This window comes from Molossus molossus, unplaced genomic scaffold, assembly GCF_014108415.1.
Source record: "Molossus molossus isolate mMolMol1 unplaced genomic scaffold, mMolMol1.p scaffold_m16_p_6, whole genome shotgun sequence".
Taxonomy (NCBI): domain Eukaryota; kingdom Metazoa; phylum Chordata; class Mammalia; order Chiroptera; family Molossidae; genus Molossus; species Molossus molossus.
The window spans coordinates 73,843,652-73,867,113 of NW_023425399.1; positions in this window are offsets into that span (position 1 = coordinate 73,843,652).

Genomic DNA, 23,462 nt, shown 5'->3' on the forward strand with positions numbered 1-23,462 from the left:
GAAAAATGTGACTAATTATCAGGGAGAAAGATAATGAACAGATGCCAACCCTAGGTGACACAGGTGTTGAAATGATAAGACATACTTTAAAGCACATACTAAAATAAGCTCCATGAAATAATAATAAACACACATGAAATAAAATAAATTGAAAGGCCTGGCTGGTGTGGCTCAGTGGACTGACCATTGTCCCATGGTCAGAGAGGTCCCAGTTCCATTCCCAGTTGGGGCACATGCCGGGTTTGCCGGTTTGATCCCCAGTGAGAGGTGTGCAGGAGGCGGCCAGTTGATGTTTCTCTCTCACATCGATATTTCTATCTCCCCCGCCCCTTTCTTTCTCTCTGAAAAGTCAATTAAAAAATAAATAAAATAAAATAAATGGAAAGACAAAAGTTCTTAGCAAAAGAATGAATATTCTTTAAAACGAGAATTGTATTAAACATACGTTCTACTAGATGAGTTCAATAGCAGAATGAAGATGACAGAGAAAAGAGACAGTGAACTTGGAGAGAGATTGATAGAAATTACCAGTATGAAGAGAAAGAGAACAAAGATGGGAAAAAACTGAATAGAACTTATGGGGGTAATGAGACTCTACCTAAAATCTAACATTTATAACAATAAACAGAACCAATAAACCTTCCAAATTTGGTGAAAGACATTGGCTTGAAGATTCAAAAAGTTCAGTGCAAGTAAAACAGAATAAACTAAAAGAAAACCATATCCAGACATATTATAATCAAACTACTGAAAACTAAATGTAAAGAAAAAAATCTTGGGCAGAATCCAAGTTGGTGGCATAGGAAGACCCTCCTCCGCAGGACACGACAAATGTATACCTACATATAAAGCAATTCCTTCTGAAGAACAACTGAAGACTCATTGAACAGCTTCTGCACAACAAATGATAGAGGGCTCACATAGGGAAGGGTATGAGAGATGGAGACAAGGTAACAATGGGAAAGTTACCCCCATGTTGAGTTTTCCAGTGGGGAGGGAAATCACTGAGGGGCCCATGCACAGACTCACCAGCCCTGGGGCACAACATAAAAACATCAGTTAAAAGGGTACCTAGACTCTACATAAAGGCTATCATTTTACTAACCCTACTGCTAAATGAACTGCTAAATGAATGGGGAACTGTTGAAATTCTCTCCAGGATCAGAAGTGCTGGCAAATACCATGTTTTATGTTCCCTTACCACCTTGATAGCATGAACAGGAACAATGTCCAGGAACTCGAGCTGGCTTGCCAAGGCTGCTCCAGTGCATCCAATGCCCCTGGCCTCACCAGGTTCAGCAGTTTCCCCAAACGTGGCCCAGTTGGCATGTCTCAGGACCCCTAGGCCTGTGTCCACTCCACATCCAGCCATCCCGTCAGGCTGGCCCTCGTGTGGAGCAACCTGTAACCCCCTGACAATGCCTGCTGCAAATCTGGCCATCTCACCAAGGCAGTCCCGGTGCGGAGCACCCTTGGACTCCCTAACCGCCATCTACTCTAGCTCCAGTTGGCTTATCAAACCTGCCTTGCACAAAGGGTCTACGTAGGGGTCACTCCTATACAGCTTATTCCTTCAGGACTGGGAGAGGTAGCTGTTTTGCTTCATTCATAGAAACAAACCCATAAAGTCAAACTAAATGAGGAGACAAAGGAATATGTTCCAAACAAAAGAACAAGATAAAACCCCACAAGAAACCTTAATGAAACAAACATAAGGCATTCACCTGATAAAGAGTACAAAGTAATGGCAATATACTTACCGAATGCAAGAAAAGAATAGAGGAACACAATGAGAACTTCTTCAAAGACATAAAAGATAAAGAATGAATCAGAGTTGTAAAATACAGTAACTGAAACAAAAGAAAACATATATATGTTGGAGGGAATCAATAGCAGATTAGATGATACAGAAGAGCACATTAGTGTAGGTGATATAGAAGAACACACAGATAGAACAGTGGAAATCACCCACTTAGAACAGCAAAATGAAAAGAAGTTTTAAAAAATGACACTAGTTTAAGGGACCTTTAGGACAACATCAAGCATACTAACATTTTCAGTATAGGGGTCCCGAAGGAAAAGAGATAGAAGGGCAGTAAACTTATATGAAGAAATAATGGCGGAAAGCTCCATAACCTGGGAAAGGAAACAAACATCCGGGTCCAGGAAGCACATGGGTCCCAAACGAGAAGAACCCAAAGAGAACCACACCAAGACATATTATAATTTAAATGGCAAAAGTTAAGGAGAGAATGTTAAAGGCAGCAGAAGCACAACACCTAGTTAAAGACAAGGTAAACCCAATAAGTCAATCAACCGAGTTTTCAGCAAAATCTTTGCCCACAAGTCAGGTGTGGCAGGGTATATTTATAGCACTGAAACAGAAAAAGTTACAACTAAGAATACTTTATCCGGAAAGGTTATCAAGTAGAATTGAAGGAGAGATTGAGTTCCCCAGATGAACAAAAAATGAAGGAGTTCATCACCAATAAAAATTCCTTAAAAGAAATGTTAAAGGGTCTTCTGTAAGTGGAAAATAAAAGAATATAAATAGCCCTGGTCAGTTTGGCTTAATGGTTAGAGTGTCGGCCCATGCACCCAAAGGTTGTAGGCACGTGCCTGGGTCGCAGGTTCAATCCCTGGCCCCAGTTGTGGCAGAAGCAGGAGGCAACCAATCGATTTGCCTATTTTACATCGATGTTCCTTTCTCTCCCTTCCTCCCTTCCATTCTCTCTAAAAGTCAATGGAAAAAATATCCTTGGGTGAGGATTAACAAAAAGAAGAAGACGAAGACAAAGATGATGATGATGACGACGACGAAGGAGGAGGAGGAGGAGGAGGAGGAGGAGGAGGAGGAGAACAAATAAGGTAATATGTTTTTTAAAATCTCACAGGTAAACAGTATGAATGGGTTAAAAGACAAAAGTAAGAAAATAATTATAACTACAATAAGCTGTTGTAGGATGCACAAACAAAAAAGATGTAATATATGACATCAAAAGCATAAAACATAAAGGAAGGGAGTTAAAATGTAGTGCTTTTATAATATGATCTAACTTAATTGACAATCAGCTTTAAATAAACTGCTACATATATAGGTTGATATATATGAAGCTCATGGTAAACACAAACAAAAAACCTACAGTAGGTACACCAAAATAAAGAGAACATTAAAGAAAATCATCAATCATAAGGCAAAAGACTAAGAGAAGAAGGAAAGAACAGAAAACTACAAAAACAATTAACAAAATAGCAATACCTATCAATAATTAATTTAAATGTAAATGGACTAAATGCTCCAATCAAAAGACATAAAGTGGCTGAATTGATAATAAAACAAAGACCCCTTTATATGCCACTTACAAGACATTCACTTCAGATCTAAAAACAAACAGAAACTAAAAGTGAAGAGATGGAAAAGATATTTCGTGCAATCAGAAATGAAAAGAAACTGCTTTAGCAATATTCATATAATAAAAAATAGACTTTCAAACAAAGATTGCAACAAAAGACATTGCATCATGATAAGGGGCTGATCCAGGGAGAAGATATAATATTCATAAATATTTATATACCTAACATAGAAACACCTAAATATATAAAGCAAATATTAACAGACATATAGGGAGAAATTGACAGTATTGCAATAATAGTCATGGACTTTAATACCCCCTTTACATGAATGGATAGATCATCCAGACAGAAGACCAATAGGGAAACATTGGCTTTAAATGATACATAACATGAGGTGCATTTAATAGATATAGATAGAACATTACATCCAAAAATGCAGAATACACATTCTTTTCAACTGCACATGGAACATTCTTCAAGACAGATCATGTTAGTCCACAAAACAAGTCTTAAACTAAATTCAAGAAAATTGAAATCATATCAAGCATCTTTTCAACCACAACAGTATGAAACTAGAAATCAATCACAAGATTAAAACTGGACAAAAATACAAACATATTGAGACTAAACAACATGTTACTGAATGAACAACCAATGGATTGATGAATAAATTAAAGAACAAATAAGAAAAATCTTGCAACAAAAAATAAAATGGAAACAGAACTTTCCAAAATCTATGGGATGTAGCAAAAGCAATTCTAAAAGGGATGTTCATAGCAATACAGGCCTATCTCAAGAAACAAACAAAAAAATCCCCCAACAAGCAATCTAATGTTGTACCTAAAGGAACTAGAAAAAGAAGAACAAAGCCCTAAGTTCATAGAAGAAAGGAAATAATAAAGATCAAAGGGGAAATAAATGAAATAGACACAACAACAACAATAGGATCAATAAATATAAAAGCTATTTTTATGAAAAGGCAAACAAGATGTAAATTCAAGTTTTAAAGATAAAATAGATAAACCTTTAGGCAGAATCATCAAGAAAAAAAGAGAAGGGCTCAAAATAAAATCAGAAATGAAAGAGGAAAAGCTGCAACTGACACCACAGAAATACAAAGAATTATAATAGACTATTACAAACAATTATACACCAACATTGGTTAACAAAATTTGAAGATGATGCACAAATATATGGACAGGAATGTTATACTCATAGATTGAAGAAATTAATATTGTTAAAATGTCCATATGACCCAAAGCAACTTACAGATTTAATGCAATCCCTTTCAAAATGCCAGTAGAAGTGTTCACAGAACTAGAACAAAGAATGTTAAAATTTATATGGAACCACAAAACACCCTGAATAGCCAAAGCACCTTGAGAAAGAACAGCAACCTGCAGGTATCATGCTCTGTGGTTTCGAACTATAATTCATAGCTATAGTAGTCAAAATAGTATGGTACTGGCACTAAAACAGAAACAAAGATCAATGGAATACAATAATGAGCCCAGAAATAAACCCATGCATATATGGCCAATCAATCTATGACAAAGGAGGCAACAATATACAATGGGGAAAGAACAATATTTTCAATAAATTGTGTTAGAAAAATTGTACAGATACATGCAAAAGAATAAAACTGGATACCTATCTTACACTATATACAAAAATAAATAAAAAATGGCCCAGCCAATATTGCTCAGAGGTTCCGGTTCGATTCCCGATAGGGACACATGCCAAGATTTTGGGCTCGGTCCCCAGTGGGTGGCATGCAGGAGGCGGCTGATCAATGTTCTCGTTCATTGATGTTTCTATCTCTCTCTCCCTCTCTCTAAAAATCAATAAAAAAATTTAAAAAAATAATATACAATTAAAAATATATAAAAACCGGATTAAAGACTAAAATGCAAGACCTAAAACCATAAAATTTCTAGAAGAAAACACAGTTCTTTGACATTAGTCTTAGCAATATTTTTTTGGACCAGTCTCCTCTGGCAAGGTCAACAAAAGCAAAAACAAACAAATAGAATTTCATCAAACTAAAAAGCTTTTGTGCATCAAAGGAAACCATCAACAAAACAAATAGGTAACCTACTGAATGAGAGAAGATATTTGAAAATCACATATCTAATAAGGGGTTAATATCCAAAATACATAAAGAACTTATACAACTTGATATAGAAAATCCCAAACAGCCCATTTAAAAAATGGACAGATGACTTGAATAGATATTTTTCCAAAAAAGATATACAGATGTCGAACAGGCACATAAAAAGATTATCAGGCCCAGCCGTTGTGGCTCAGTGGTTGAACATCGACCCATGCACCAACAGGTTGCCAGTTTGATTTCTTATCAGGGCATATGCCCAGGTTGTGGGCCAAATCCCCAGTCAGAGGCATGCAGGAGACAGCCAATTGATCTACTCTCTCATTGATGTTTCTCTCTCTCTCTCTCTCCCTCTCCCTAAAATCAATGAAGACAAAAAAAAGTAAAGAAAAAAAAAATTATCAGTCCTGGCCAATGTTGCTCAGTGGTTAAAGTGTCAGCCTGCTTACCAAAGGGTCACAGGTTGGTTTCAAGGTCAAGGGTATGTACTTGTACCTGAGTTGCAGGTTTGATCCCCAGCCCTAGTCAGGGTGCATGTGGGAGGCAACCAATCGATGTGTCTCTCTCACTTCAATGTTTCTCTCTCTCCCTCTCTTTCCTCTATCCCTCCTTCCTTTCACTCTCTCTAAAAAAGTCAATAGAAAAAATTTTTCTTGGATGAGGATTAACAAAAAACAAAACAAAACAGTTAAAAAATAACAAGTGTTGATGAGGATGTTGATAAAGGGAACCCTCATGCACTCTTAGTGGGAATGTAAAATGATACAGTCACTACAGAAAACATTATGAAGGTTCCTCAAAAAATTACAAACAGAACTACCATAAAACCCAATAATTACACTTTTGGGTATTTGTCTGAAGAAAACAAAAACACTAATTTGAAAAGATACCTGCACCCTATGTTCACTGAAGCATTATTTACAAAAGCCAATATATGGAAGTAACCTAAGTGTCCATCAATAGATGAATGGATGAAGAAGATATGGGAATATATATATATGTGTGTGTATAAATATATATATGTATATATATATTTGTATATATATGTATATATATTTGTATATATGTATATATGTATATAAATATATATGTATACATAAATGTATATATACATATGTATATATACATAAATATATGTATATATATATATACACACATATGTATATGTATGTGTATGTATATAATTACTCAGCCATAAAAGGGAGTGAAATCTTTCCATTTTCAACAACATGGATGAACCCACATGGTATTATGCTAAGTGAAATAAGTCAGAAAAAGACAAATACCACACAGCTTCACTTATATGTGGAATCTAAAAAACAGAAGAAATAAAACAGAAACAGACTCACAGGTACTGGACACAAACTGATGGTTACCAGAGAAGAGAGAGGTTATAAGATGGGCAAAATAGGTGAAGGGGATTAAGAGGTAAAAAATTCCACTTATAAAATAAGTCATGGAGATAAAATGTACAGCATAGGGGATATAGACAATACTACTGTAGTAATTTTGTATGATGATAGATGGTAACTAGACTTGTTGTGAAAATCATTTTGTAATGTATATAAATATTGAATCACTGTGATATACATCTGAAAGTAATAGCTATTCTATGTCAACTATACCTCAATAAAAAATTTTTATTGATTGATTTTGAGAGAGAGAGAGAGAGAGAGACATTGAATTGTTGTTCTAGTTGTTTATACATTCATTGGTTAATTCTTGTATGTGCCCTGACCAGAGATCAAACTGATAACCTTGGCATATTGGGATGACGCTCTAACCAACTGACTTACCTGGCCAGGGCCAATAACATTTTTTTAAGAAAGGAAGATGCTTAAAAGCTACTAAGGAAGCTATGGCTCAGTTGACTGGGCAATGTCCTGTGCATGCAATTCTCAGTCAGGGCACATACCTAGGTTGCAGGTTTGATCACCAGGCTTGGTGCATGGGGGAGGCTACCAATCAATGTTTTTCTCTCACAACCATGTTTCTCTTTCTCTCTAAAGTCTATTTAAAAAAGCATATGTGATTTTTTTAAAAGCATCTAAGGAAGATTGACACATTGTGTGTAGAAAAGAATGGTGTTAATAATGTTGTGGACTTCTCATCAGAAACTATGGAGGCCAGGAGACAGTAGAACATCTTTAAAACAATAGGAAAGAGAAGATATGCAGACTTCCGGTCAAGATGGCAGCATAGGTAAACGCGGTATCGCGTCCTCCCACAACCACATCAAAGTTACAACTAAACTACAGAACAACCATCATTCAAAACCGCCTGAAATCAAGCTGAATGGAAGTCCTACAACTACAAAATTAAAGCAGCAGCCACATACAGACTGGTAGGAGGGGCGGAGGTGCAAGGGGCGGTGCAACAGGCTGGTCCCACAGCCACGTGTGGTGGATAAAAATCAGGAGGATACTTTGGCTGGGAAGGTCCTTCCTGAGGACTGAGGGGTCCCCGTCCCACACCAGGTGCCCTGCTCAGGGTTCCAATGCCAGGAAGAGAAGTCCCCATAATTCTGGCTGGAAAAAACAGCAGGAACTGAGGCTCAGGGAAGCTGAAGGGGCGGGAGTCCCAGGCAGCTCCTTAAAGGGCCCGCGCACCAACTTATCGGACTCACTCCCTCTAAGCTTGGAGGGGAGGCAGCTCGAGGTGCACCAGAGACATACAGGAAAGAACTGAGCTGTTTGGCACTGGAGCGAGGGCTGGAGAGGAGGCTTTCTCCGGGACAAATGTGCTGTAAGAGGCCTTTGTTCCTTTGGTGAGACCTTTCCGGGGGCGGCAGACAGTCACCATATCTGGGACTCCAGCAACCTGGCTCACACTGGTAGCCCCGCCCTGTGACTCCCTGAGGCCCCACCCCACCCCACCCAACTTTCAAGCCCACCCAAGCTGTTGCCACTTGCTTAACCATAGGATTGGCCTGTCTTGGATCCTGCTTCAGGTTTTCCTAAATTCTTTCAGACAAGCAGCATCTGGTCTCAGCGAGCCCCATACCTCTTGTTAAGTAATACACTGAAACAAACACAGGGAGGCAGCCAAAATGAGGAGACAAAGAAACAGGTCCAAAATGAAAGAACAGAACAAAACCCCAATAAAAGAACTAAGCGAAATGGAGATAAGCAACCTAACAGATACTGAGTTCAAAATACTGCTTATAAGGATGCTCAATGAACTTAGTGAGAACCTCAGTGAACTTAGGGAGGGCCTCAAGAGCATAAAAAAGGACCAGTCAGAAATCATGGATGCACAGTTAGAATTGAAGGAGGCATTAACTGAAGTAAAGAATAATTTACACAGCTTCAATAATAGAGTACGTAAATCCAAGGAGCAAACCATCGATTTGGAATATAAGGAAGCAAAAAATCCCCAATCAGAACAGCAAGAAGAAAAAAGAATCCAAAAAAGTGAGGATAGTGTAAGGAGCCTCTGGGACAACTTCAAGCATGCCAACATTCGCATCTTGGGGGTGCCAGAAGGAGAAGAGCGAGAACAAGAAATCGAAAACCTGTTTGAAACAATAATGGCAGAAAACTTTCCTAATTTGGTGAAGGAAACAGACATACAAGTCCAGGAAGCACAGAGAGTCCCAAACAAGATGAACCCCAAGAGGCCCACACCAAGACACATCATCATCAAAATGCAAAAGGTTCAAGACAAAGAGAGAATCTTAAAAGCAGCAAGAGGAAGGCAGCTAGTTACCTACAAGGGAGTTCCCATAAAGCTGTCAGCTGATTTCTCAAAAGAAACTTTGCAGGCCAGAAGGGAGTGGCAAGAAATATTCAGAGTGATGCAAAGCAAGAACCTACAGCCAAGATGACTCTATCCTGCAAAGCTGTCATTTAGAATCGATGGCCATATAAAAACTTTCCCAGACAAGTAAAAGTTAAAGGAGTTCATCACCACCAAACCGTTATTATATGAAATGATGAAGGGTCTTTTTGAAGAAAAAGATAAAATATATGAACAAACAAAATGGCAATGAATACATATCTATCAACAATGGAATCTACAAACAAAATGAACAGGCAGAACAGAAGCATTCTCGTAGATACAGAGAACATTTTGTTGGCTGCCTCAAGTTGGGAGGGGGGTTGGGGAATGGGTGAAAAAGGTGAAGGGATTAAGAAGTACAAATTCATTGCTAGACTGACAAACCTCAAACGGAAAGGGGTTGGGGGGGTGGGAAGAAATAAACCAAAGAACTTATATGCATAACCAATGGACACAGACAATAGTGTGGGAAAAGGTGGGAAGGGGGCGTGAGTGGGGAGGAGGGGGTCAATAGGGGGAAAATGTGGAACGTCTGTAATACATTTTACATCCAACAATAAAGATTTAAAAAATAATAATAATAAAATAAATAAATAAAATAATAGGAAAGAATTGTCACCCCAGCATTCTATATCCACCAAAAGTATCTCAGGAATGAAGAAGAAATAAAGAAATTTTGGGAGAGCATTTGAGATCTTGCTCCCTGGCATATGGTGTCAGTTTGGCTCAAATAAACTCTTATAAAAATTAAAAAAAAAAAGAATTCTCAGATGAAGTTAATCAAAGAGAAAACATAGCTAACTAAAAGAAATGCTAAAGAAGGTCTTCAAACTAAAGGAAAACAATATCAGGTGAAACTTCCAACATTAGAAATGAAAGAAGAATAGAAGCAATAATATCTGGGTAAATATAAAAGACTATTTTTGTTTAAGGTTCTTTAAAATACGTATAATTGTTGAGAAAAATTTTGACATAGTGTTGATGGCGTGATTTTGTTCACTAGGGTCATTTGAAAATGTCTGGGGACAATTTTGACTGCCATAATTGGCTGTCCAGATCAAAGAATTATGATCCAAAATATCAATAGTATTGAGGTTGAGAAACTTTTCTCTGAAACAACGAGAGAGAGAGAGAGAGAGAGAGAACCAAAAAGCAATAGATAAAGTAGAATGAACTATTCAAAAGAAGACAGGAAAGGTGAGACGGGGAGACAAAAAGCAGAAAAAATAAATACAAAACGTATAGCAAAATAATTGATGATCAAAATAGTCATTGGATTTTAAAAATCTACATGACAAGGAATATTATTAGGGATACAAAAGACATTACAGATTTATAAAATGGTCATTTTACTAAGAAGACATACAAACCTGAATGGGTATGCACCTAATAATAACAGGCTTTAAATACAACACACAAAGGAAAAACAAACCTTGACAAATGTAAATAAATTAAAATCATATAGAGTATGTTAATTGATCATAATAAAATTACATTATAAAATAACAACAGCCAGATGGTTCTTTTTTAGTTTTGCATATGGGCGTCAAATTGTTTGATCACCAGTTGCTAAAAAGCGATTTTTTCACCACTGAATTTCTTTGCCAGCTTTGTTGAAAATCAATTGACCACTTTTGTTTGAGTCTATTTCTGAACTCTTTATTCTATTCAACTGATGTAAATGTTTATCTTTACCAGTACTACACTGTCTTGATAACTGTAGCTTTATAATGAGTTTGAATCAAATATTTGTGTTTTGTTTTAAATATGTTTTGGCTATTGTAGGTACTTTGTTTATGAAAATTTTAGAACCAGCTTGCTAATATTTACAAAATATTCTGAGGTTTTTTTTGTTTGTTTGTTTTGTTTTTTGTTTTTTTTTTTGTTCAGGTAGAGTGGGAGGGAGAGAGAGGAACAGAGAGAGAGAGAGAAACATCGACGTAAAAGAGACACATTGAGTGGTTGCCACCCTCACAACCGACCAGGGCCGGGGACAAACTGCAACCGAGGCACGCGCCCTTAGCGGGAACCGAACCCGGGTCTCTCAGGACCGCAGGCCGACGCTCTAACCACTGAGCCAAACCGGCCAGGGCTATTCTGAGGTTTTGATTGAGATTACATTAAATCTTAGATCAATTTGAGGAGAACTAACATCCTTATAATATTAAACCTTCAAATCCACAACCACTATACTCTCTATTTACTTGAGTCTTTTTATTTCTTACATCAATAACATAATTTTAACATACATTTTGTTAGATCACACCTAAGTATTTCATCTTTTATACTACTGTATAAAGTATCTGTTCAAATTTCAATTTATAATAGCTTTTCCAATCTTATAGAAGTGCGATTGATGTTTGATATTGTCCTTGAATCCTGTGACTTTTCTAAATTCACTTATTAGTCCCAGTAGCTGTTTTATACATTCTTTGGGGTTTTCTATGTGTTGTCAGCCAATAGAGACAGATTTATTTATTTATTTATTCATTCCACCATTGAATTATTTATTTTTTTATTTTTCATTATGTTTCTGCACTGGCTTTGTCCTTCAGTACAGAGTTGGATAGAAGCAATGTGGTGGACATCCGTCACTTGTACCAGGTCATAGGGGAAAGCATTCAGTCTTCACCTTTATGTCAGCTACCCTCTATTAAAATGGGGAAATTTCTTTCTATTCTTGGTTTGATGATCTTTCTAAATTTTTTTTAAATTTTGAATATTTAAATGTATGATTTTTTCTCATCTGTTAAAATGTGATTTTTCTTTTTATTCTGTTGATATAGTAAATTACATAGATTTTAAATGTTAAATCAACACTTCATTCCCTGGATAAACCTCCAATTTATCATGAAGTGTTATCCTTTTTATTTATTGCTAGATTCACCTTACTGAAATTTTAAAAGTTTTTTGAGTGTGTCTATGTTATGTTCTCTTCTTTTTTTCTTTTTCATGGTAATACTAGCCTTATAAATGAGTTGGGAAAGGTTTTTTTCCCTCTATCATGTTTTGGTAGAGTCTGTGTAGAATTGTTATAATATTTTTAGGTGATGGGTATAACTCACTAGTGAAATCTGGAGTTTTCTTTTTTGGAAGTTTTAAGCCATAAATTTTATTTCTCCTGTACATATTAAGATTATCCATTTCTTCTTGAGGGAGCTTTTAATTTGTGTCTTTCAAAGAATTGGTCTATTACATCTAAGTTATTATATTTCTGGGAATTAATTTTTTCATTATACAGTGTAAGACAAAAAGTTACAGTTGTTTGTATGTAAAATAATACAATAATTAATAAATAATACAGGAATAAACTATGTTTCTCTTACTCACAACTGTAAACCAACTTTTCCCCACCCTGTATTTCCCTATTATCCTTGTAATATTTGTAGTGTTTCTAGTGATAGCCTCTTTCATTCCTAATGTTGGTAGTTTGCATCGTCTCTCCTTTTCCTTGGTCAGTTTGGCTAGAGGTTTATAATACTGATCTTTTCAAGGAATCAGCTTTCAATTTCATTGTTTTATCTATTATTTTTTCTGTTTTTAAATGTATTGATTTGCATTCTTTATTTTCTTCTACTTGCTTTTCATTTAACTTGCTCCTCTTTTTGTAGATTCTTAAGCTGAAAACTTAGGCTATTATTGACTATAAACCTTTTTTCTTGTCTAATATAAAACATTCAGTTCTATTAATTTTCTTCTAAGTGCTAACTACATTCCACAAATTTTTATGTTTTATTTTCATTCAGTTCAACATATTTTCTAATATTTCGTGAGATTTCCTCTTTGACACATGATTTATTTATTATTTTTATTAGCTCAGTTAGTTAATCTCATTAAAACTTTTTACTAGGTTTTGATACTTCTATAATGTCAATTCTGATATATGGAATAAGCTGCTTTAAAATTATATCCTGCCATAATTTCATAAATAAAATAAGAGGAAAATGATTGTTTGCATATAAATAATGATCATACACAGATATTATCATATGTGAGATGTTTTGGTTATGTAAGAGATAAAGAGTCATGATCGTAATTCATTTTATCTATTTATTTATTTATGTTTATTAATTTATTTTTGTTACAGATGTCTCTCCTTTTTTCCCCATTGATACCCTCCTCCAGATCCCCTCCACCCCCCAGCATTGTTTTCTATATCCATTGGTTACATATACATGCATATAAGTTCTTTGGTTTATTGTTTCCCTCCCGCCCCATTCTGTTCTTCTGAGGTTTTGTCAGTCTGTACCCTACTTCTATGTTTCTGGGTCTATTTTGTTCATCAGCTTATTTTGTTCATTATATTCCACAACAAAGTGAGATCATGTGATATTTGTGTTTCTGATTGGCTTATTCCACTTAACATAATACTCTCCAGCTCCCTCCATGTAGTCTCAAAAGATACAAGATCTTTCTTTCTTACATCTGCATAGTATTCCATTGTGTATACATACCACAGCTTTTTTATCCACTCATCTATTGATGGGCACTTGGGCTGTTTCCAGATCTTAGCAATTGTAAATAGTGCTGCTATGAACATAGGGGTACATATGTTCTTTCTGATTGGTGTTTCAGGATTCTTAGGATATATTTCTAGAAGTGGGATCACTGGGTCAAATGGCAGTTCCATTTCTAATTTTTTGAGGAAACTCCACACTGTATTCTATAGTGGCTGCATGAATCTACATTCTTATCAGCAGTGTACTAGGGTTCCCTTTTTTCCACATCCTCACCAGCCTTGTTGTTTGATGATTTGTTGATGGCAGCCATTCTGGCAGGTGTGAGTCATACCTTATAGTCATTTTTTTTTTTTTTATCCTCACCCGAGGATATTTTTCCATTTTTTGTACAGATAGAGTGGGAGGGAGAGAGAGGAAGGGAGGGAGAGAGAGGAAGGGAGAGAGAGAGAAAAACATCGATGTGAAGGGACACATCGAGTGGCTGCCACCTGCACGACCAACCAGGGCCGGGGACAAACTGCAACCGAAGTACGTTCCCTTAGCAGGAACTGAACCCGGGTCTCTCCGGACCGCAGGCCAACGCTCTAACCGCTGAGCCAAACTGGCCAGGGCCATTTTAATTTGCATCTCTCTGATGGTTAGTGACATTGAGCATTTTTTCATATGTCTCTTGGCTATTTGTATGTCATGTTTAGAGAGGTGTCAATTTAGATCTTCTGCCCATTTTAATTGGATTTTGTATCTTCCTTTTGTTGAGTCATATGAGTACTCTACACATTTTGGACATTAACCCCTTATCTGATGTATAATTGGCAATTATGCTCTCCCATATAGTCAGTTCCCTTTCCATTTTGATGCTTGTTTCTTTTGGTATGCATAAGCTTTTTAGTTTGATATACTCCCATTATTAATTTTTCCTTTGTTTCTCTTGCCTTAGGCATTTTATCAGTGAAATTTGGTTGCCTACATTTTTTTCTAGGATTTTAATGGATTCACAAGTCACATTTAAGTCTCTAATACATTTTGAGTTTATTCTTGTCTATGGTATAAGTTGGTGGTCTAGCTTCAGTGTTTTTTTGCATGTAGCTGTCCAATTTTTCCAATACCATTTTTTTAAATCCTCACTCAAGGATATATTTGTATTTATCTTCAGATAGAGCGGGAGGTAGAGAGGGCGGAAGAGAGAGAGAAACACGGATATGAGAGAGACACATTGACTGGTTGCCACCCACACAACCCCAACTGGGGCTGGAGACAAAATACCACCGAGGTATGTGCCCCTAGCAGGAACTGAACCTGGGACTCTCCTGTCTGCAGGCCAGAGCTCTAACCGCTGAGCCAAACCGGCCAGGGCCTAACACCATTTATAAAGAGACTGTCTTTACTCCATTGTATGCTCTTGCCACTTTTGTCCAATATTAATTGAGCATAATGTCTTGGGTCAATTTCTGGGTTCTCTGTTCTGTTCCATCGATCTCTATGCCTGTTCTAGTGCCAGTATCAGGCTGTTTTGACTTTGTAGTATAACCTGATATCTGATATTCTGATACCTCCTACTTTGTTCTTCTTTTTCAAGATTGCTGTGGCTATTTGGGGTCTTTTTTGGTTCTATATAAACTTTTGGAGTATTTGCTCTAGTTTTGTACAATATGTTGTAGGTATTTTAATGGGGATTGCATTGAATCTATAGATTGCTTTGGGTAGTGTGAGCATTTTAATGATGTTAATTTTTCCAATCTCTGAACAAGGTATATGCTTCCACTTTTTTTATATCTCCCTCTATTTCTTTTTTTTAATGTCCTATAGTTTTCTGAGAATAGGTCCTTTATTCTTTGGTTAAGTTTATTCCTAGGTATCTTAGATTTTTGCTGCAATGGTAAGTGGAATTGTTTTTCTAGTTTCTCTTTCTATAAATTCATTACTAGTGTATAAGAATGCCATTGATTTCTTGATGTTAATTTTGTATCCTGCTACTTTGCCAAATTCATTTATTAAGTCTTGTAGATTTTTGATGGAGTCTTTAGGGTTTTCTATGTACAATATCATGTAATCTGCAAATAATGACAGTTTCACTTCCTCCTTTCTAATTGGGATCCCTTTTATTTTTTCTTCATGTCTAATTGCTGTGGCTAAGACTTCCAGTACTATGTTAAAATAAAAGTGGCAAAGATGGACATCCCTGTCTTGTTCCTCTTCTTAAGGGAAATGTTTTTCAGTATTTGCCCATTGAGTATGATGTTGGCTGTAGGTTTTTCATATATGGCCTTTATTATGTCGAGATATGGCCCTCTATTCCCACATTGCTGAGCATTTTTATCAGAAGTGGGTGCTGGATTTTGTCAAATGCTTTTACAAAGCCTGTTGATATGATCATATGGCTTTTATGTGCCAGCCTTACATCCCTGGGATGAATCCCACTTGGTCATGGTGAATAATTTTTTTAATGTATTGCTGGATCCAATTTGCTAATATTTTTTTAAGGATTGTGGCATCTATGTTTATCAGTGATATTGGCCTGTTGTGGTTGTTTTTTTTTTTTCTTGTAGTGTCTTTATCTGGTTTTGGAATTAGGATTATGCTAGCTTCATAAAAAGAGTTGAAGTCTTACTTCTCCTAGGATTTTTTGGAATAGTTTGAGGAGAATGGGTGTTATTTCTTGTTTGAATGTCCGGTAAAACTTCCTCATGAAGCCATCCAGGCCTGGGCTTTTGTTTGCTGGGAGTTTCTTGATTATATCTTAAATTTCCTTAGTTGTTATTGTTCTGTTCAAGTTTTCTCTCTCTTCCGGTTCAGTTTTGGAAGACTGTGTTTTTAGAAATTTGTCCATTGTTCATAGTATTTTTAACGATCCTTTGGGTTTCTGTGGTGTTGGTTGTTACTTCTCCTCTTTTGTTTCTGACTTTGTTTATTTGGGTCCTTTCTTTTTGGTTCTTGGTAAGTCTGGCTTCAGGGTCCATCAATCCTGTTTATCTTTTCAAAGAACCAACTCTTTGTTTCATTGATCTTTTGAATTGTTTTGCTAGTTTCTATGTTGTTTATTTCTGCTCTGACCTTTACTATTTCTTTCCTTCTCCTTGCTGTGGGTTTTTCTCTGTTTACTTTCTAGTTGTAGGGTTAGTCAATTAGAAATTTTTCTTGTTTCATTCATTCTTTCTTTTTTTTTTTAAATCTTCACCTGAGGGTATTTTCTCAAATATCTTCAGATAGAGTAAAAGGGGTAGAGAGAGAGAGATTGATATCAGAGGAACACATTAATCGGTTACCTCCTGCAGGACTGTGACCAGGGCCAGAAACGAAATGCAACTGAAGTAGGTTTCCTTGGCTAGAATCAAACCCATGACTCTTTGGTTTGCGGGCTGACATGCTAACCGCTGAGCCAAACCAACTATGGCTTTCTTATTTCTTGAGGTTGGCCTGTAGTGCTATGACCTTTCCTCTCAAAACTGCTTAAGTTGCATCCCATAGATTTTGTGTTGTGTGCTCGCTTTCATTGGTTTCCAGGAAGTTTTTAATTTCTTCCTTTCTCTCCTTGGTAACCCATTCATTGTTTAATAACATGCTATTTAGTCTCCATGTGTTTGAATGTTTTTGAGGTAATTGATTTCTAGTTTCATGCATTATGATCTGAGAAGATGCTTGAGGTGATTTCAATCTTCTTCAAATTGTACAGACCTAGTTTCTGTCCTAACATGTGGTCTATCTTTGAGAATGTCCCATATGCACTTGAGAAGAATGTGAATTATGTAGTTTTGAGGTGTAATTCTCTGTAGATATTAAATCCATTTGATCTAGTAAATAATTTAGAGTCTCTGTTTCCTTGTTAATTTTTTGCCTAGAGGATCTATCCAGTGATGATAGTGGGGTGTGGAACTTCCCTGCTATGACTGTATTGCTGTTGATTTCTCCTTTGAAGTCCTCCAGAAGTTTTTAAATGTATTTTGGTGCTCCTATGTTGGGTACATACATGTTTACCAAGGTAATATCCTGTTGTTGTATAGATCTTTTCAATATTATGTAGTGGCCTTTTTCATCTCTTGTTATGGCCTTCATTTTAAAGTTTATTTTATTGGATATGAATATTGCTATCCCAGCTTTTTTTTCTCTTTTAGGTTTGCTTGAAATTTTTTTTTTTCATTCCTTCACTTTCAAGCTATGTGAGTCTTTTGTTGTGAGGTGGGTCTCTTGTAAACAACATATATATGAGTCATGTTTTCTTATCCAATCAGCTACTCTATATCTTTTATCACAGTGTTTAATCCATTTACATTTAAGGTTATTGTTGATATGTACTTATTTATTGCCATTTTTGTTTATTATGGTAATGTTTCTCTTCCTATTTCTTCTGCTTATTACAGTAGTGCTTTTAACATTTCTTGCTGCGCTAGTTTGGTGCTAATGTATTCCCTTAGCCTTTTTTTGTAAGGGAAGTTCTTTATTTCATCTTCTATTTTGAATGATAGCCTTGCTAGGTAGAGTAGTCTTGGATTCAGATCCTTATTTTTCATGACCTTGATTACTTCATGCCATTCCCTTCTGGCCCGTAGTGTTTCTTTTGAAAAGTCAGCTGATAGCCTTATGGGGTTTTTTTGGTAGATAACCTGTTGCTTATCTCTTGCTGCCTTTAGGATTCTCTCTTTGTCTTTAATTTTTGACATTTTAATTATTATGTGTCTTGGTGTGTGCCTGTTTGGGTTCTTCTTACTTGGTGCTCTCTGTGCTTGTAGAACTTGTACACCTTTTGCCTTCACCAACATAGGGACGTTTTCTGTCACGATATCCTCAAATATATTCTCTAACCCTTGCTCATTTTCTTCTTCTTCAGGAACTCCAGTGATGCAGGTGTTGTTATGTTCCATGTTATCCCAGTTCTCAAGCTGTCTTCCTGTTTTTTAGTTGTTTTTTCTTTTTGGGTCTCTGATTGGGTGATTTTTTTTACCCTGTCTTCTACTTCACTGATTCGATCCTTACCTTCCTCTACTCTGCTGGTTATTTCTTCCAATGTATTTTTTTTTTATTAATTAATTTTTGTTACAGATGTTTCTCCTTCCCCCCGCACTGATTCCCCCCTCCCTCTCCCTCCCTGCCCTGTCCCCAGCTTTTTGTCCATGTCCACTGTTCATGCATACATGCATATAAGTTCTGTGGTTTATCTCTCCCCCACCACCCCCTCTTCTGGGGTTTGTCAATCTGTACCCCACTTCCACGTCTCTGGGACTACCCCATTCCTCAGACTGTTCTGTTCATTATATTCCACAAATAAGTGAGAACATATGACACTTGTCTTTCTCTGTTTGGCTTGTTTCACTTAGGATGATACTTTCCAGGTCCCTCCATGTTGTCTCAGAGGATAAGAGATCTTACTTTCTTACAGCTGTGCAGTACTCCATTGTGTATATGTACCACTGCTTTTTTATCCATTCGTCTACTGATGGACACTTGGGCTGTTTCCAGATCTTAGCGATTGTAAATAGTGCTGCTACAAACATGGGTGTACTTATATTCTTTCTGATTGGTGTTTCAGGCTTCTTAGGGTATATTCCTAGAAGTGCGATCACTAGGTCAAATGGAAGTTCAATTTTTAATTTTTTGAGGTAACACTATATTGTTTTCCATAGTGGCTGCACCAGTCTGCATTCCCACCAGCAGTGTACTAGAGTCCCCTTTTCTCCACACCCTCGCAAACACTTGTTGTTTGATGATTTGTTAATGGCAGCCATTCTGACAGGTGTGAGGTGATACCTCATAGTTGTTTTAATTTGCATCTCTCTGATGATTAGTGATGTTGAGCATTTCTTCATATGTCTCTTAGCCATTTGTATGTCCTGTTTGGAGAGGTGTCTATTTAGTTCCTCTGCCCATTTTTTAATTGGGTTTTTTTGTCTTCCTTTTGTTGAGTTGTATGAGCACTCTATATATATTGGATATTAACCCCTTATCTGATATATCATTGGCAATTATGCTCTCCCATACAGTGGGTAGCCTTTCCATTTTGATGATTGTATCTTTCATGGTGCAGAAGCTTTTGAATTTGATGTAGTCCCATGTGTTCATTTTCTCCTTTGTTTCTATTGCCTTAGGTGATGTATCGGTGAAAATTCTGCTGTGTATAATGTCTGAAATTTTGTTGCCTACAATTTCTTCTAGGATTTTTATGGATTCATGAGTCACATTTAAGTCTTTTATCCATTTTGAGTTTATTCTTGTGTAGGGTGTAAGTTTATGGTCTAGTTTCATTTTTCTGCATGTAGGTGTCCAATTTTCCCAACGCCATTTATTGAAGAGGCTGTCCTTACTCCACTGTATGCTCTTGCCACCTTTGTCAAATATTAATTGAGCATATTGTCTTGGGTCTATTTCTGGGTTCTCTGTTCTGTTCCACGGGTCTATATTCCTGTTCTTGTCCCAGTACCAGGCTGTTTTGATTACAGTGGCTTTGTAGTATAACCAGTATTGTGATCCCATCTACTTTGGTTGTAGATTGTTACTTTCATCACTTCGAATATTTTTACCACTGCTTTTTGGCCTGCAAAGTTTGCTTTTGAGAAATCAGCTGATGGTCTTCTGGGAGCTCCTTTGTAGGTAATGAACTGCTTTTCTGTTCTGCTTTTAAGATTCTCTCTTTGTATTTAACCTTTGTAATTTTGATGACGATGTGTCTTGGTGTGGACCTCTTTGGATTCATCTTGTTTAGGACTCTCTGTGCTTCCTGGACTTGTATGTCTATTTCCTTCACCAAGTTAGGGAAGTTCCCTGTCATTATATTTTCAAATAGGTTTTCAATTTATTGCTCTCTCTCTTCTCCTTCTGGCACACCCCATGATGCAAATGTTGGCATGGCTGAAGTTGTCCCAGATGCTCCTTATACTATTCTCATTTTTTTTATCCTTTTTTCTTTTTGCTGTTCTGATTGTTTTTCGCTTCCTTATATTCCAAATTATTGGTTTACTTCTTGGCTTCACTTACTCTACTATTAACTTTCTGTAAATTATTCTTTATTTCACTTAGTACATCCTTAATTTTTGACTGGTCCCTTTTTTTTTTATCCTCACCCAAGGACATTTTTGCATTTATATTCAGATAGAGTAGAAGTGAGAGTGGGAGGATGTGAGAAAGACACATTGAGTGGTTGCCACCCACACAACCCCACCCAGGACCAGAGATGAACTGCAACCAAGGTACATGCCCTTAGTGGGAACTGAACCCAGGACTCTCTGGTCCACGGGCCGACACTCTAGCTGCTGAGCCTAACCAGCCAGGGCCTGAATGGTCCTTTTTTATGTTGTTGATGTTCTCACTAAGTTCTTTGGAGTTCTCATTAAGTTCCTTTTATTTTTTCATTCGAGGACATTTTTCCATATCATCAGATAGAGTGGGTGGGAGGGAGAAAGGGAAAGACAGAGAGAAACATCGATGTGATAGAGCCACATCAACTGGTTGCTTCCTTGATTACCCGACCCGGGCTGGGGATGAACCACAACCGAGGTACATGCCCTTGACCAGAATCTAACCCACGACTCATTGGACCAGTTGCCGAAGATCTACCTGCTGAGCCAAACTGGCCAGGGCTCTCCTTAAGTTCCATGAAGTTCTCACTAAGTTCCTTGCATATCTTTATAACCACGTTTTAAGCTCTGCATCTGATTAATTGCTAATTTCCATTTTGTTTAGTTCTTTTCCTGGAGTTTTGTTCTTTTCTTCATTTGGGACATGTTTTCTTGTCTTCTTATTTTGGCAACTTCCCTGTGTTTGTTTCTATGTATTAAGTAGAGTTGCTATGTCTCCTAGGCTTCATAGGGTGGCCTATCATTGTAGATGTCCTGTAGGATCCAGTGGTACAACCTCCCTGATCACCTCAGCAGGGCCCTTGAGGCACACCTCTAGTGTGGACAGTCCACCCTTCTGTTATAATTGAGTCTTGATTGCTGTTGGCACATTAATGGGAGGGATTTACTCAGGCTGATCGGCTCCAAGGACTGGCTGTGCTCACTGATCAGTGACCTCTGTCTGCCTTGGATGATTATCTGTACAGGGGCCCACCACACAGAACAGGACTTACTTTAGTGGGTTCTGGTACCCACTGAGTCCACTCATTGTGTGTGTCACTTGTGAAGGTTGTTGGGTGGTCATGTTTTGATGTGGTATGAAGCCCCTGAGTGTGCTTGCTTTGGGCAAGGTCAGTTACTGCCTGTGTTCTACTTGGGGCCACCTGGCATAAGCTACAAAGTGATCTGCTGATGGCTACTTCTTATGCTGGGCTTGGAGGTGCCCAGAGAAAGCCAAGTTGTAAATCAAGGTTAGCTGCTTATAGTGCCAGGAATGCAGCCATTTAACAAGAGGTATGGAGCTCGCTGAGACCAGATACTGCTTGTTTGAGAGATTTTAGGAAAATCTGAAGCAGGATCCAAGACAGGCCAATCCTATGGTAAAGCCATTGGAAACAGCTAAGGTGGGGCCAAAACTTGGGTGGGGCAGGGCCTCAGGGAATCACCAAGGCTGGGCAAACAATGTAAGCCAGGTTGCTGCAGTCAATGGATTCTGACAGCAAGTCAATGCAGGAGAAAGCTACCCCTCCAGCTCTTGCCCCAATGCCAAACAACTCAGTTCTTGGTGGTATGACTCTGGTGCCTTTCAAGTTGCCTCCCCCATGCTGGAGCCTGGAGGGTGGAATCTGAGCAAGATGGGGCCGGGGCCCTTTTAAAGAAACTGCCTGGGGCTTCAGCAGCCTCAACCTCCTTCAGCCTCAGTTCCCACTGGTTTTCACAGCCAGAAGTTATGGAGACTTCTCTTCCTAGCACTGAATTCCTGAGGTGGGCACCTGTTGTGGGATGGGGACCCCTCACTCCTCAGGGAGGACCTTCACAGCTGAGTATCCCTCCTGAATTTTATCCACTGCATGTTGATGTGAAACCAGCCTGTCCATGCCTCCACCCCTCCTACCAGTCTCAATGTGGCTTCTTTTTTAATTTCGTAGTTGTAGGACTTCCATTCAGCTTGATTTTGGGCGGATCGGATTCAGGATGGTTGTTCTGTAGTTTAGTCTTAATTTTGATGTGATTGTGGGAGGAGGCTAGTACTGTGTTTACCTACGCTGCCATCTTGACCGGAAGTCCTCCCAATTGGTTGATTTTCAATGTTTCTATATCTTTACTCATGCTGTTGAGCTTTTTATTCATGGTGTGGAGCTTCCTCATAATCATTACTCTGAACTCTATGTCTGATAACTTGCTTAATTCCATTTCCTTCATATCTTCTTCTGTAGAATTCTCTTGTTCTTTCATTTGTGATTTGACCAGGATCGAACCCGCAACTCTTTGGTCTGATGGCTGATGCTCTAACTGCTGAACCAAACCAGCCAGAGCCCAGAGCTTTTTTTTTTTTTTTTAACCAGTTATTCTTACATATAATTTTTTGGGATAAGTTTTCAAGAACCTCCCTACTATCCCCTCCTCCCCATTCCACTCACATTTAAACTGAAATATTATAAATATATGAATTAATTTGGAAAGAAAATTGTTATGATAGTCCATCTTCCCAATAAAAAATTAGTAACTTTTATTCAAAATTGAAAAATATACATTTGACTATGTTTTATAGATTTATCACCTAGGCCACACATATTTCTCACTGTGATTATTTCTGGCCATTCTAAAACTTTGGTTGATGTCCTGAATAGGAACTTTGTTTTGATTATTTCATAATTATTGATAGAAAGGAATACTGTTGATTATAATATATTTATCATCTTTTACCCAGTCATT